This window comes from Medicago sativa, chromosome 3 (assembly GCF_051527215.1).
Source record: "Medicago sativa cultivar Bolivia chromosome 3, Bolivia_mono, whole genome shotgun sequence".
Taxonomy (NCBI): domain Eukaryota; kingdom Viridiplantae; phylum Streptophyta; class Magnoliopsida; order Fabales; family Fabaceae; genus Medicago; species Medicago sativa.
In genome coordinates, this window is record NC_140751.1 from 27,689,767 (window position 1) to 27,704,132 (window position 14,366).

Consider the following 14,366-nt stretch of genomic DNA (forward strand, 5'->3'; position numbering starts at 1 on the left):
AACATGAAAATCCGAGGTGGCTAAGACCATCTCCAATGGGAGGATTTTAAACATTTAAGACCTGGTACCTATTAGATACCCTCATTGGGGATAAACTTTTCGGGGTCTTATAGGACACACACTCTTTTAATATTAAAAAATTAAAATGTAATGATATAAAATTATTGATAATTGATTAGTGGGTCCTATTTAAGAAATTTGTGTGAGATGTTGGGTTGGAGGGATTGAGTTCTTATTACTACTATTAAAAATTTATAAATAAGTGATTTGTACACGTGAGACCCATTTAAATACCCAGAAATAGATGTCTCAATTGTGGATGCTCTAAGATGATGGTGGGTGCGTTGACTATGTGAGGTCATGCTCTTCGATGGTGGCTATGGTAGTCTCGTCGTCACCGAGAGTCTAATTGGAACTCCTTTACCACCGCTCGCTTATGACGTTTCAAGCCTGAATGAAGGCATCTTTTGCCGGTATTTTATTAAATCGAGGATCCTTATGAATCATCGCAATAGACGGAAAAGACTCACCTTCTTGAAAATTTCGTTGTTGAATTTGTCACTGCCATTGTTGGTGAACAAAATCCACCACAATTCTCGAAGTCGAAGTTAAACATCTTACCTTCTCACTAGACATCCCCACACCACTCTAAAATCACATATTCTACACCCATGGCCACCTTTCATTCAATCATCAGAGGTTTTAATTTGTCAATACTGAACAATTCGTGATTCCACCAAAACAATCAGACATTGCCTCGTTAAATGCATTGCAGGGATTGTCGATGAAGGTGAGAAAAACACAAGAAGGGGGGTTGAATTGTGTTTTGAAAAATTCTTCGTTTCTCCTAAAACTGAACACAATTGATCAGAAGCTAAGTGAGACAGCTTCTGAAGTGGTAATCAGAATCTAAATGCAGCGGAATAAAACAGAGAGAGAGAGAAGAAGAACAACACAAAGCAATTATACTGGTTCCTTCCACAATCCAGAAGTAGTCCAGTCCCCCTTGCACTTCCAAGGAGATTTCACTAAGAGTAATATCTGATTACAATTGCTCAAGCACACAAGCAAGAGACTTCCTTTGCTCAAGCACACAAGCAAGAGACTTCCTTTGCTCAAGAACACAATCAAGAGACTTCCCTGCTCAAGCACAACTGCAAGAGACTTCTAACTAAACAAAATTACACAGAAAATTGTTTAAGGTTGAACACTTGATATACAATCAGAGGTGCTCATAATACAAATCAGATACAGACTCAATGACTTAAGAATTTCTAAGATATGACTTTGAGACACAGAAATTCTAAGTGAATGCAGAACAATTTCAGCAGAGGTTTGACACTTGTAAAAATGTTGTGAGTCTTTCGTTTAGCGTTCTAGCATTAACGTTCTTGCATTACCAATTCTCTAAGTCTTCACTCCTTTATATAGAGGTGTGAAAGAGACGTTGTGAAATTGCCAGCACATCAAAGAGTCGTTGTTGAAGCTTGATCTTTCACCAATGATCTTTTGCCTGATTTGGTTGTTGTCCTATGAAGAACAAATTTGAAATCCATTCCTTATCCAAAGGAACATCTTTGCAGGCGAAGCCGTATTCTGGAGCTGTTTTCTTGTCTTGTAGTGTGGACACAAAACAGAGTAGTGGAGAAGGTGGTTGTACAGTTCGTACAAAAGTACAATGTCAACGCTTTCGTCTAAAATTGCAAGCACATGCCTTCAAACACCTTTGAAATGACCGTTGCAATGTTCCACTAATTTTCTGCTATGTTTTCGAATCCAATAGACAGCTTTTGCAGTGTTGATTCTTCAATCTTTGAATCTTTGCAAATCCAGTTGATCTTCAGCTTCTGGTGAAATGACTTCTGATGAGGCAGCTTCTGATGTTGTAGCTTCTGATGATGACGTGATACTTCAGGACTTCCAGTCTTCAGGAGCACTAGTCTTCAGGAGCGTTTTTCTTCAGGAGCGCTATTCTCTCTTCAGAAGCAGCTGGACTCCAGGAGCGCTTTCCATCTTCAGGAGCAGCTAGACTTCAGGAGCGCTTGCCATCTTCAGGAGCGTATTGCCTTCAGAAGCGTCTAAGCTTCATTTTCTTGATATCACTTGCTCTTTATTTGCTCATTCAGAACCAATAAATGATGTAACTTTTTAAATATGGTCCTGTACACTTGAACAGATATTAGCTAGTCCAATTTACAATTTTTAATACCTTGTTATCATCAAAACTCTTTAAGGTTCATTGTTAAACACATTTTATTCCAACAATCTCCCCCTTTTTGATGATGACAAACAATAGTTTTTAAAATTGATCAATTGTTGTTAATCTAATTAACAAGTTGACTTTGGGGTTCTGAGGTTTGTAAGCTCAGAGTCTGAGGTTTGTAAGCTCTAACTCCCCCTGAGTCTGATAGTCTTTGAGGTGAGGTTTGTAAGCTCCCCCTAAGTTCTATCCAGGTTAATTAAATTCATTTTTCGCACAATAATATCAGAGCTAAAAAAATTGAAAGAATTGACTAATAGATAAGAAGAATGGTTCAATTAATTTTATTAAATTTGATACTCCCCCTTTTTGATACACCGTTTTAAGGTAAAACAAAAGGATAGAATTTTCAAAATTTTCAAATATTATTAATGGGGCTCAGAGCCTTTAAATACTATCACATATACTCCCCCTTTTGTCATTAGCAAAAAGACATAAACAAAAAGAAGAGATGAGAAAAACGTAAGATTAAAGGTTCAGAGCATAATTCAAATTATTTTAAAGCATATTAACCATCTTCAAAAATTAAATAAACAGGGCATAGCAAACATTATTATCAGAGCAAATAACAACACACATGATATAAACAGTTAATGATATTAAAAGAACTGAATTCAGAAGCATATAATATCAGAAGCGAAAAGAACTGAATCAGAAGCATATAATATCAGAAGCGAAAAGAACTGAATCAGAAGCAGAGATGAGCATAGAATATTAAAAGCCTAAAGAGACAAAAATAAGCTAAAAGTGTGCAACTATGGGTTTGACTTATTTCTCTAAAATCTTCTTCAGAAGCACTTGAACATCAGCATACTTCTTGTCCATCTCTTTTCTGTAGTTGTCTTCTCTGATCTTGGCTTCTTGCATATCAGCTTCCAATTTTGATATCTTCAGCTTCTGCTCTAGTAGCTCTGTTTCAAGTCTTTCATTTTCTTCTTTGAGCACCTTGTTCTCCTGAGCTAGAGTCAGGTTAGGTGCATCATTCTTCGCTAGGATCTCAGAAGGGATAATAAGATGCAAATCCTTAGGCAGGAATTCACCAGGTTCTCTGCCTCTGATACTGAGTGGGTTCTTCACCCAAGTACCAAGAATTTCTACATCTCCAGTATTCTCTTCCATTCCATTCAACCAATCTTTCAGCTTCTGCTTGGCTTGCTCTTGAGCCTCAATGCAGGAATCATGCAGTGCTGAAATCAGGTTGATGACCCTTTCCTTGATCCTTCTCCATTGCTTCTGATAGTTAACTTGATGACCCAAGTCATTTCCTCCTGCTATCAGTCTGAGAACTTCAGAAGCAATATCTTCCCACACATCTTGTAGCACTTGAGAATCCAGGAAAATGGTGGGAGGTGAAGGTTGTTTAGAGGGTTTTGGAGGGGCTAACTGTACAATGGGTAGGTTTGATGATGATTGGTCATTTGTAGTTAAGGATTGACAAGTTGATGGTTGGTCAGGAGTGGGGTCAACTACCATATCAGAGGCATGATCATCTTGATCATCCTCAGAGTCTGTGTCCATATCACATACACCAGTATGGTGGGTGATCTTGATGGCTTGTACTGGTGAAGGAGTTATGGAAGCAGGGGTTGGCTCAGGAACAATGTGTTCAGGAGCAGCAGTTTCAGATGCAGGTTCAAGAATGGGTTTAGTAACTGGTTGTTCAGGAACAATATGTTCAGGAACGGTCTTTTGAGGAGTGACTTGTTCAGGAACAGATGGTTCAGGAACAGTTGGGGGTGATGAAGTTGTAGGTTCTGTTTGAGGGGGTGAAAAGGCTTTTTCTGGTTCTGGTTGTTGTTGTGGGGGGTCTTCTGAAACAACTTTATCAGAAGCAGCTGCTTCTGGAGTCATTTCAGAGGCTTTCTCTGAGGTAGAGTTAAAGCTAGATTGGGGTAGTTCACCTAGATAATGACTTTCTAGGTGATCTAAAAGAGAAGTGTCTTCAGAAGGAATAGAGGATGTGGTACAAGATGTGTGAGAAACTTGAGGTACCTTAGATAACATTGCTGAGTTATCTACTGCTTCTGAAGTTCCAAGATTCTCTTCCTGATTTATTTGAACTTGCTCTATATTTTCAACACCAGCTTCTTCCACGATTATCATCATTTCTCCTTCCTCATCTCTTTGAAATTCTTTCATAGCTTTCACTTCTTGCCTATTGGCTAAAAAATCATCAGAACGTTCCTTAACCATCCTCTTCATGGCTGGAGTTACTTTAACCATAGAAGATTCCATCTGTAAAGGTGCATTCTTCTTCTTCAGCTTGGGTTCATCATCTTCTTTCTCTAGCTCATCCAGAGCTTCATCCAAATTTTCTTTATGGAAAACAGTTTCAGCTTTCCCTCGCTTTCTCTTGGCATCCTTCTTTTGCTTGTCCTTATCAGTAGCTGCTTCTGATGCAGTAGCACCCTTAACTTTCTTCCCTTTGGTCTTAACAGGAGCAGCTTCCTCCTGTGTGCTTGCATCTATTTCCATGACATACTCAGCTACTGATTTAGCTAAGATTTCAGGATTGCTTTCCTTAATGATGAGAGGAAAGTCCCTGATAATCTCAGATTCAGCTGTAGTCATTTCCAACCACTTTTCATCTTGAGGGGCATTTTTGAAAAGATGCATGGAATGCAAGGTCTTGCTACTGATAGTCTTCTCAACAGTAGAGACTTCAAAGCATTTATCAGAAGCATCCCTTGTCTTTTTCAAATTGTCTAGCACTTTCCCTTGATGAAAGATCCCCGACAACAATCTTGCATAGGGCACTTGCTTCCTTCCTTTAACAATGCCCTCATTAATTGCCCAGCATAGATGATCCATGACGTATCTTGGGAAGTTGATCTTGTCATGGATTGCCATGAAATAGATAGCTAGCTTCTGCTGAAAATTTGGTTGATCATATCCTCCTCCTCTCTGAAAGAAACAATCAGTGCAGAACTTCAACAATATTCTGTGGTGAATTTTCATTTCTGAGGTCTTGCCTTTTGGTCTCCCACCCAAAAGAAAGTTGCAGTAGCTCTTTAGAAGGACATCCTCATTCTTTACTATTTCTTGGAATCTTCCTTCTGCATCCACTCTACATGCTTTTGCTATAGCTTCCTCAGTGATGGTTACAGGAATACCCATCACTTCAGACCTTATCTCAAGGCTACTAAAAGAAGTGGGATTCAACTCCATCTCCATCTTTCCTTTCTTCGACCCAGCTTGTTTACCTGCAACCTTTGCAGGCTTTCCATTGAAGATTTCAGCCCTTACCCAGAAATGCCTAACCAAAGCTTCATATGTTGGTCCATTCAACATCTTGAAGTATTTAAGCAGTCCTTGCTCTTCATAGTAGCTTCTGATCCAACACTTATGAAACGCTAGTGATTCAAAATCCACTGGATTTTCTATCTGAACCTCTAAATCCCATTCTTCCAATTTCATGCTTCTTCCTCTATAGTCATATTCAGGGATCATTCGTGCAGAAGATTCTGAAACTTCCTGTTGCGAGCTTGATGATGATGCCATTTGATGAAGATTTGAAGAAGATTTAGGGTTCTAGGGTTTTTGCGCTTACTTCGCAAGAGGTTTGAGAGCAAATGTGTTTGTTGTGAGTGAGTAGTGTGTGAATTGACAAAGTGTTAAACGTAAAAACGATTGCAATTCAAAAGAGACAAACAAACATAACATTAATGACAAAATTGGGGGCGCGTGAAAAGTACTTTCAAAGCTATTAAATCATCATTGCCCTTTTAAGTTATACACCAATACATATATGCCACGTTAGAAGTTCTCAGAGTAACTACCAAGTTAGTGGGCCAGAAGTTACCATGAAAAGTAACTCCCAACGTTTCCACTAACTCCACTATTCAGAAGCATAAAATCCAGCTTCTGGACTTTAGATGCTGACGTCATCATCAGAAGCGAGTTTTCCTCAGAACCTCAATAAAGAGCTTCTGATGGATTACTGCTTCTGAACTAACTTCAGAACCTAAAATCCTATTCAGGAGCAAGCAATCATTTAATCAGACACAAAGTGCATGTTCAGATTTTTCATTATAAAATCAAACCTTTCAACAGTTAAAGGCTTAGTAAATATATCAGCCCATTGATTCTCAGTATCAATGAATTGTATATCTAAAATTCCTTTTTGAACATAGTCTCTGATAAAATGGTGTTTGATTTCAATATGCTAAGCTGTTGAATGCAAAATTGGATTTTTAGACAAACAAATAGCAGCATTATTATCACAATAAATGGGAATATTGTTAGCAGTTATCTGATAGTCTTCCAACTGATGTTTCATCCAAAGTAGTTGTGTACAACAACTTGCAGCTGAAATGTATTCTGCTTCTGCTGTAGACATAACAATAGTTGTTTGTCTTTTGCTAGCCCAGGATATAAGATTATCACCCAGAAATTGACAATTGCCACTGGTTGACTTTCTTTCAATCCTATCACCAGCATAATCAACATCACAGAATCCAATTAGCTTATAATCTAAGGATTTCCTATAAAGGAGTCCAAGATTAGTTGTTCCTTTCAAATACCTGAAGATTCTCTTGACAGCAGTCATATGAGATTCTCTAGGATCTGATTGGAATCTTGCACACAAGCATACACTGAATAAAATATCTGGCCTAGATGCAGTGAGGTATAACAAAGAACCAATCATACCTCTGTACAACTTATGATCAACTTTAGCTCATTCATCTTCTTTGCTTAAGGTGCACGTAGGATGCATTAGAGTGTTCATCACTTTACAATATTCAAGCTTGAACTTCTTCAAAAGCTCCTTTGTATACTTTGATTGATGAACATAGACTCCATATTTGCATTGATTAAGTTGAATGCCCAGGAAGAACTTCAACTCTCCCATCATGCTCATTTCAAATTCATCCTGCATTAACTTAGAAAATTCCTTGCAAAGAGATGCATTAGTAGAACCAAATATTATATCATCAACATATATTTGCACTATAAGAATATCTTTCCCAGGAGTCCTTCTGAAGAGTGTTGTATAAACCTGTCCTCTTTTAAAATCATTTTTGATTAAGAAATTACTTAGTCTATCATATCAAGCTCTGGGAGCTTGTTTCAAGCCATATAGTGATTTCTTCAGTTTAAAAACATGGTCAGGATATTTAATATCCTCAAATCCAGGAGGTTGCTTGACATACACTTCTTCTTATATGACTCCATTAAGAAATGCACTCTTGACATCCATTAGATATAATATTATGCCATGATTAACTGCATAAGATATAAGTAACCTGATTGCTTCCAATCTTGCGACTGGAGCAAATGTTTCTGTGTAATCAATGCCTTCTTGTTGACTATACCCTTGTGCAATAAGTCTGGCTTTGTTTCTTGTTACTTCTCCTTGCTCATTCAGCTTGTTTCTGAATACCCATTTTGTTCCAATAATGTTCTTGTGCTGAGGTTTGGGTACCAGATCACACACATCATTTCTTTGAAATTGATTCAACTCTTCTTGCATAGCTAAGATCCATCCATCATCTGAAAGTGCTTCATCAACTGTTGTAGGTTCAATCATTGAGATCAGTCCAATCATTGACTCTTCTTGTCTGAAGTATGATCTTGTTCTTCTTGGACTATCTTTGTTTCCAATGATTAGCTCCTCAGGATGTGAAGACTTGTGCTTGAAAGTGTTTCTGGGAGGATCTTCTTGATGTGAGCCATCTTGTGCTTCATCAGAAGCAGTCTCATCTTGCGCTTCTGATGTGGGTTCAGCTTCTGGACTTTCTTCAGATTTAGCTATCTGATCAGGTTCTGGAGTAGCTTCAGGAACCTGTATCTCTGCAACACTTTCACCTTGCTTTGAAGTTTTATCTTCAAGCTCTTTGTCATCAAATTTAACGTGCATAGATTCTTCAACACAGAGTGTCTCTGAATTATACACTCTGTATGCCTTTGACCTTTCAGAGTAACTTAAGAAGATTCCTCTTTGGGCCTTGGCATCAAATTTCTTTAGGTAGAGCTTGTTATTTAGAATGTAACATGTACATCCAAATTGATGAAAGTAAGAGATATTGGGTTTTCTTCCTTTAAAGAGTTCATATGCTGTTTTCTCCAAAATAGGTCTAATATAGACCCTATTTTGAACATAACATGTTGTATTCACTGCTTCTGCCCAAAAATGTTTAGCCAAATTGTTTTCATGGATCATGGTTCTGGCCATTTCTTGTAAAGTTCTATTCTTTCTCTCTACAACCCCATTTTGTTGTGGAGTTCTAGGAGAAGAGAATTCATGGATGATTCCATGTTTTTCACAAAAAGCTTCAAATGGCTCATTTTCAAATTCTCCACCATGATCACTTCTGATTTTCAAAATCTTTGACTCCTTTTCAGTTTGAATTTGTGTGCAGAAGTTACTGAATACATCATATGCATTATCTTTACTTTTCAGGAATTTCACCCAAGTCCATCTGCTGTAATCATCAACAATGACTAATCCATATTTACTTCCATATAAGGATGCAGTACTCACTGGTCCAAATAAATCAATATGGAGTAGTTCTAAGGGTCTTGAGGTTGAAACAATGTCTTTGGTTTTAAAAGAAGATTTCACAATTTTCCCTCTCTGACATGCACCACAGAGTGCATCTGAATGATAGTCAATGTCTGGTAGCCCTTTGACAAGTTGTAACTTACTAAGCTTAGAGATTAACCTCCAGTTAGCATGTCCCAACCTTCTGTGCCACATCCATTTCTTATCATTCACTGATAGAAGGCAAATCACCTTCTGATCAGCCAGTTCAGAAAAATTGATTTTATAGACATTATCAACTCTCTTTCCCTTGAACACAATGGATTTGTCTTCCTTGTTGATTACTGTACAATTTGTTTTCTCAAAAAGCACATCATAACCATTATCACAAAATTGACTAATGCTCAAAAGGTTATGTTCAAGACCATCTACCAACCATACATTATTAATTGAGGTAGAGGAATTACCAATAGTTCCTGTACCTATGATCTTGCCAGATTGGTTGCCTCCAAATTTCACACTTCCTCCTTCTTTCATTGTTAAGCTGAGGAAGCTGGACTTCTCTCCTGTCATGTGTCTTGAGCAACCGCTGTCTAGGTACCATGATCTTTGCTTTGGTGCTGCTCTTAGACATACCTGCATCACTGAAAGGTTAGTACTTAAGGCTTTACTCTTCACTCTTTGTACCTTGTGCTGTGAGTTGGGTTGCTTCTGATTAACCATTACCTTTGGTTTTGGTACTTCAGAAGCAGTAACTGTCTTCTTCTAAAACTTAGACTTCAGAACCTCAGATTTTGGTTTCACCAGACTCTGAGGTACAGGTTCTGATCTTTTCAGGATCCTGATCTTTGAAGTCTTGGAATCAGATTTGATCATTGCCTTTGGCTTAGAGTTCTTTGGCTTTGAAGTAATCTTAGCCTTAGAATTAGAAGCTTCAGGTTCTGATTGAACAACAGTTTCCAACTCAGCACCTTCAGGTACAAAAACTGTTTTCAGACCTTCCTTGATGCATTCACAACATGCTTTGAGACTGATTTCATTTGGTTTCCCTCCTGAAAAACCAATCCCTTTGCCATTGTTTCTGTAAATGCTATAAATCTTAGAAGCAACTCTGCTTCTGTCAATGCCAGATATGATAAAATCTTCAAGAGCAATTTCATGGTTGCTTAAAGGTTTCTCATTACACTTTTCTTGTAGCTTCTGACATAAGAATCTGAGCTTGTCTTCATATGTTTTACAAATGAAGTCAAAGCCCCTAAGTCCTTCTTTAGAAGCTTTCAGATCCAATAGAGTTGATTTTTGTTGTTTCATTAAATCAACATATTTTTCTTTTAAATCCTTCAACTCATTGGTTCTTACTTCAAAATGTATAAGAAGTTCTTTAAGTGACTCAACAAGTTCATTTCTGGGAATTTTGGAGTATACCTCGTTTTCATCTTCTGAGTCTGAATCTGATCCAGCTTCTGAAGTTGCTGTTGCTACCAACCCAACAGCTATCTTTGCATCTTCATCAACTTCCTCTTTATCAGATCCAGATTCACTTCCCAAATCATCCCAGGTTGCTATTAAACTCTGCTTGATCTGCTTCTTAAATTTGCTTGGTTTGAATGTAGACCTCTTTGACTTGTCCTTTGTCTTTTCTTTTTGAAGATCAGGACATTCAGCAATGAAATGTCCAAGCTTCTTACAGTTGAAGCATCCCTTCTGATCTTCTTTCCTTGAGCTTCTGGAGTTACTCCTCTTGGTTAGAAACTTTCTGTTCTTCTTGGCCAGATATTGAAGTCTGTTTGAGAGCATGGCCATTTCAGCAGCATCTGGTTCAGAATCTGAACTTGATTGTTCTTCCTCTTCAGATTCAACCACTTTGAGAGCTTTTGATGACTTGCCTTTGGATGGAAGAGCTATTGATTTACTATTCTTAGTAGACTCATGTTCATTAAGACTTAACTCATGAACTTTGAGAGAACTAACAAGATCTTCGACACTTAAAGTGTTTAAATCTTTAGCTTCTTCAATGGCAGTCACCTTTGGTCTTCATCTTGCAGGCAAGCTTCTGAACTCATGTTCCTTGATGCATTCACAACATGCTTTGAGACTGATTTCATTTGGTTTCCCTCCTGAAAAACCAATCCCTTTGCCATTGTTTCTGTAAATGCTATAAATCATAGAAGCCACTCTGCTTCTGTCAATGCCAGATATGATAAAATCTTCAAGAGCAATTTCATGGTTGCTTAAAGGTTTTTCATTACACTTTTCTTGTAGCTTCTGACATAAGAACCTGAGCTAATCTTCATAAGTTTTACACATGAAGTCAAAGCCCCTAAGTCCTTGTTCAGAAGCTTTCAGATCCAATAGAGTTGATTTTTACTGTTTTACCAAATCAGCATATTTTTCTTTTAAATCCTTCAACTCATTGGTTCTTACTTCAAAATGTGTAAGAAGTTCTTTAAGTGACTCAACAAGTTCATCTCTGGGAATCTTAGAATATACCTCATTTTCATCTTCAGAATCTGATTCTGATCCAGCTTCTGAACTTGCTGTGTGTTATACCCTAATTTTGGACCTAAAAATACTTGTTCAATTCTTCTTTTCTTGCATTACAAGCTAGTTGAAATGTCTCTGATCAACTGCATCTTTCTCTGCATTCTATTTCAAGGTTATTTGCAAAATTCACATGTAAGGGTATTTTAGTCATTTCCTATGTCAAAATTTCTTTCAGTCTTTTAAAAAATTTGTTTGAGTCTTTTCATTTGGTTAGAATAAGTCTCTGTTTCATTCTATGTCAAAAAAAACCATTTTAAAATTGCATTTGAAGTCATTTTGAGTCAGTTTTGCCCCTAGGGGCATTTTAGTCATTTCAAGTGTCAAGTCACTGCTTTAATCCTAAAAATTGTCTCTGAGTCTTTTAACTTTGTTTGTATAGGCTCTTGCTTCATTTTCCTGTTAAAAATCCATTTTAAATTTGCATCTGAGTCATTTTTCAGTCGTTTTAGCCCTAGGGGCATTTTGGTCATTTCACACGAAATTTCGGCAGAGAGGTACTTTAAAGTACCTCATTTAGGCCATTGGTTCGTTTTAGTCCGTTTTGTCAATTTTAATCGTTTCACTTTACGTTTATTTCCAAATTACGTTTTTTACCAATTTTATTATTAAGTCTTTTTGTCATTTTTGCATTTTAGTCCTTTATTTTTAGTCATTTGCAACTTAGTCCAAAAGTTTGTTAAGTCCAGTGCCATGTGTCAGGTTTTTATTAGTCCAGTCAGTTACAAGTCTAGGTCCAGGTGTCATCGTCTTATTGGTCCAGAAGCTACACATGGCAGCCTATAAAAGGCTCCAATCATTGCCATTCCATTCAGATGCTAACAACTCAGCAAAAAAAATCACCAACACATCACAATTTCTCTCTCCATCCAAAACAAATCAAAATCGTAACAAACTCTGAAAAGCTCAAGAACAATGATGAACAAGTTCATCATCTCAAAACCCTAACCGTCCAGAATCTCAGAAATTCATATCAAACCGATTTCGCGAGAATACGAACAGAATCCAACAATTTCAACAAGTTTGAAGCAAGATTCTCAGAGATTTCTTACGAAATCATCATCATCGAATCCATTAACTCTGCAATTCCAGCGCAATTTCGCCATTAGATTGACGAATTGCACGATCACAGAGAAATTCGGGAGAGAAGAAGAAGGAACAAAGAAGATTCGAATCAGAGAAAGAGAAGAGGAAGTTCATTGATTCAGTTCAACAAATCATTCACCAGAAGCTCAAAGGAAATATTCACGAAGATCCTCGTCACATCATCGCTTGAATCTCCAGGTAAACTCTCAAAAACCTTCTCGTTTAGGTTTCAAATCATCATCGAAAGTTCATGAGCAGGCATAAACGGTGAATCAAAGCAGAATTTCCAAAAAAAAATTCGAAAAGATTTGAAACCGAAACCCTAGAAATGCAGTCTGTGAAGATCCACCGTTTATTTCGCAAATTCAAGTGCATAATCATAATCAGTGAGGAAAATAGTGTAGATTAGGGTTTCAATTCAAGGTGTTTCGAAGATCTTTGAAAATCTGAAGAACCATAGGATTCGAACCTAGATCTACTCCGATCTAAACCTTCTTTGCGAAAAACAATTTCAAAACCGTAAAGAGGAAGAGAAGACGAGTTCAAGGATGTAAAAAAAACTTTGAAAAACTCCACCGGTACGGCGGCGCCACCGGCGGACCACCGTACCGGCATGTTTGAACTCGCCGGAAGAAGATCGGAGAAGAAGACTCGTTGTTGCAGAGCTTCTCTCTCTAACTTATGTTAGAGAGAGAAATATATGTGTATTATGTCTCTCTCTCTCTGCAAACTGCTTATATACCATGTCTTTGATCCCACGCGCGCGCGTGTTGTGTTTGTTCTGTGCTCCTTCATGTTTAGACCGTTAGATCTGTCTTGTTGTGAGTTGTATGGTCCTGATGCGTGCTTGATTTGTTCCACTTTGCTTTGTGCGTCTTCAGCCCTTGGATCTTGGTCAAAATTGGACCTGGATCAATCTAAAGGCTGTAAAGCCAATGGATGATCCAGGATCCATCAAAGACCATGGGCCTGGGTCTCTGTTGCTGAATTTCGTTTTTTCCTCTTGTTTCTTGCTATTTGCACCACGTTGCATGTTCTTTACACCTCCTGCATGATAAAATCTCTTTAAAAAAATTCTAAATAAATTTCCACAAATTTTTGATGACTTTCTTGATGTTTTCTAACCTTGTTGCATAATAAAACCTGATAAAAAATATGTGTAGCTTTTTTACCACTCTTGATTAAAACTAGCAATTTTCTTGTAGTTTTTAGCTTAAAAAACCTTTAAAAAATTCCCAAAAAATTCATGCAGACTTCTTGATATTTTTGTAGCATTTTGTGATAATTTTCACATGTTGAAATTGGTTAAAAAATGAGGTGTTAATTTTCTTGCTAGTTTTGTCATATTTTGTGCTAAAAATAAGTGAAACTTTGCTTGATTTCAATCCAAGTTGCTTGATGAATGTTGATGACCTATACCACTTGATTTCATAGGGTTTTAGCTACTGTTTGTGTTCAATATTAATGCATGAGAATGAATCTTGATTAGTTACTTAGCTTACAAGTTAGTTAAATAGCTAAATAATGCAAGTATGTGTAAAGTTTGTTTTAAAATGCCAAGTAAATCATGTTGCCTTAATTCCCATTCCAAGACTTGATTCTAAACCTTTTAAATGTATTGGAATGTGAGAATTATAGGTCACTTGGTTCTTGCATTTTATGAACAAATTTTAGCCATATTTGCACCCATTTTGCCTTTATTTTCTATCCTTTATGTTCTAGTGCTTCTCTTGCTTTATTTCCTTTGATATTGTCATGTGCTACTAACTCATTTCATGTTTCATTATTTCATAAGCATCTCCATTTCATCCCATATTCATCTCTATTTCCTTCTTGCAATATAATTTGTACCAAGGTTAGAATGTAAACACTTAGGAGTTTTGTAATATTTTACTTTCATGTCATTTTAATTTCTTGGCAAAGAGGCCATAGAATGTATCTAGGGTATGATGTAAAGGACAATGGACTCTAATGATGTACACCGACACAAGCACC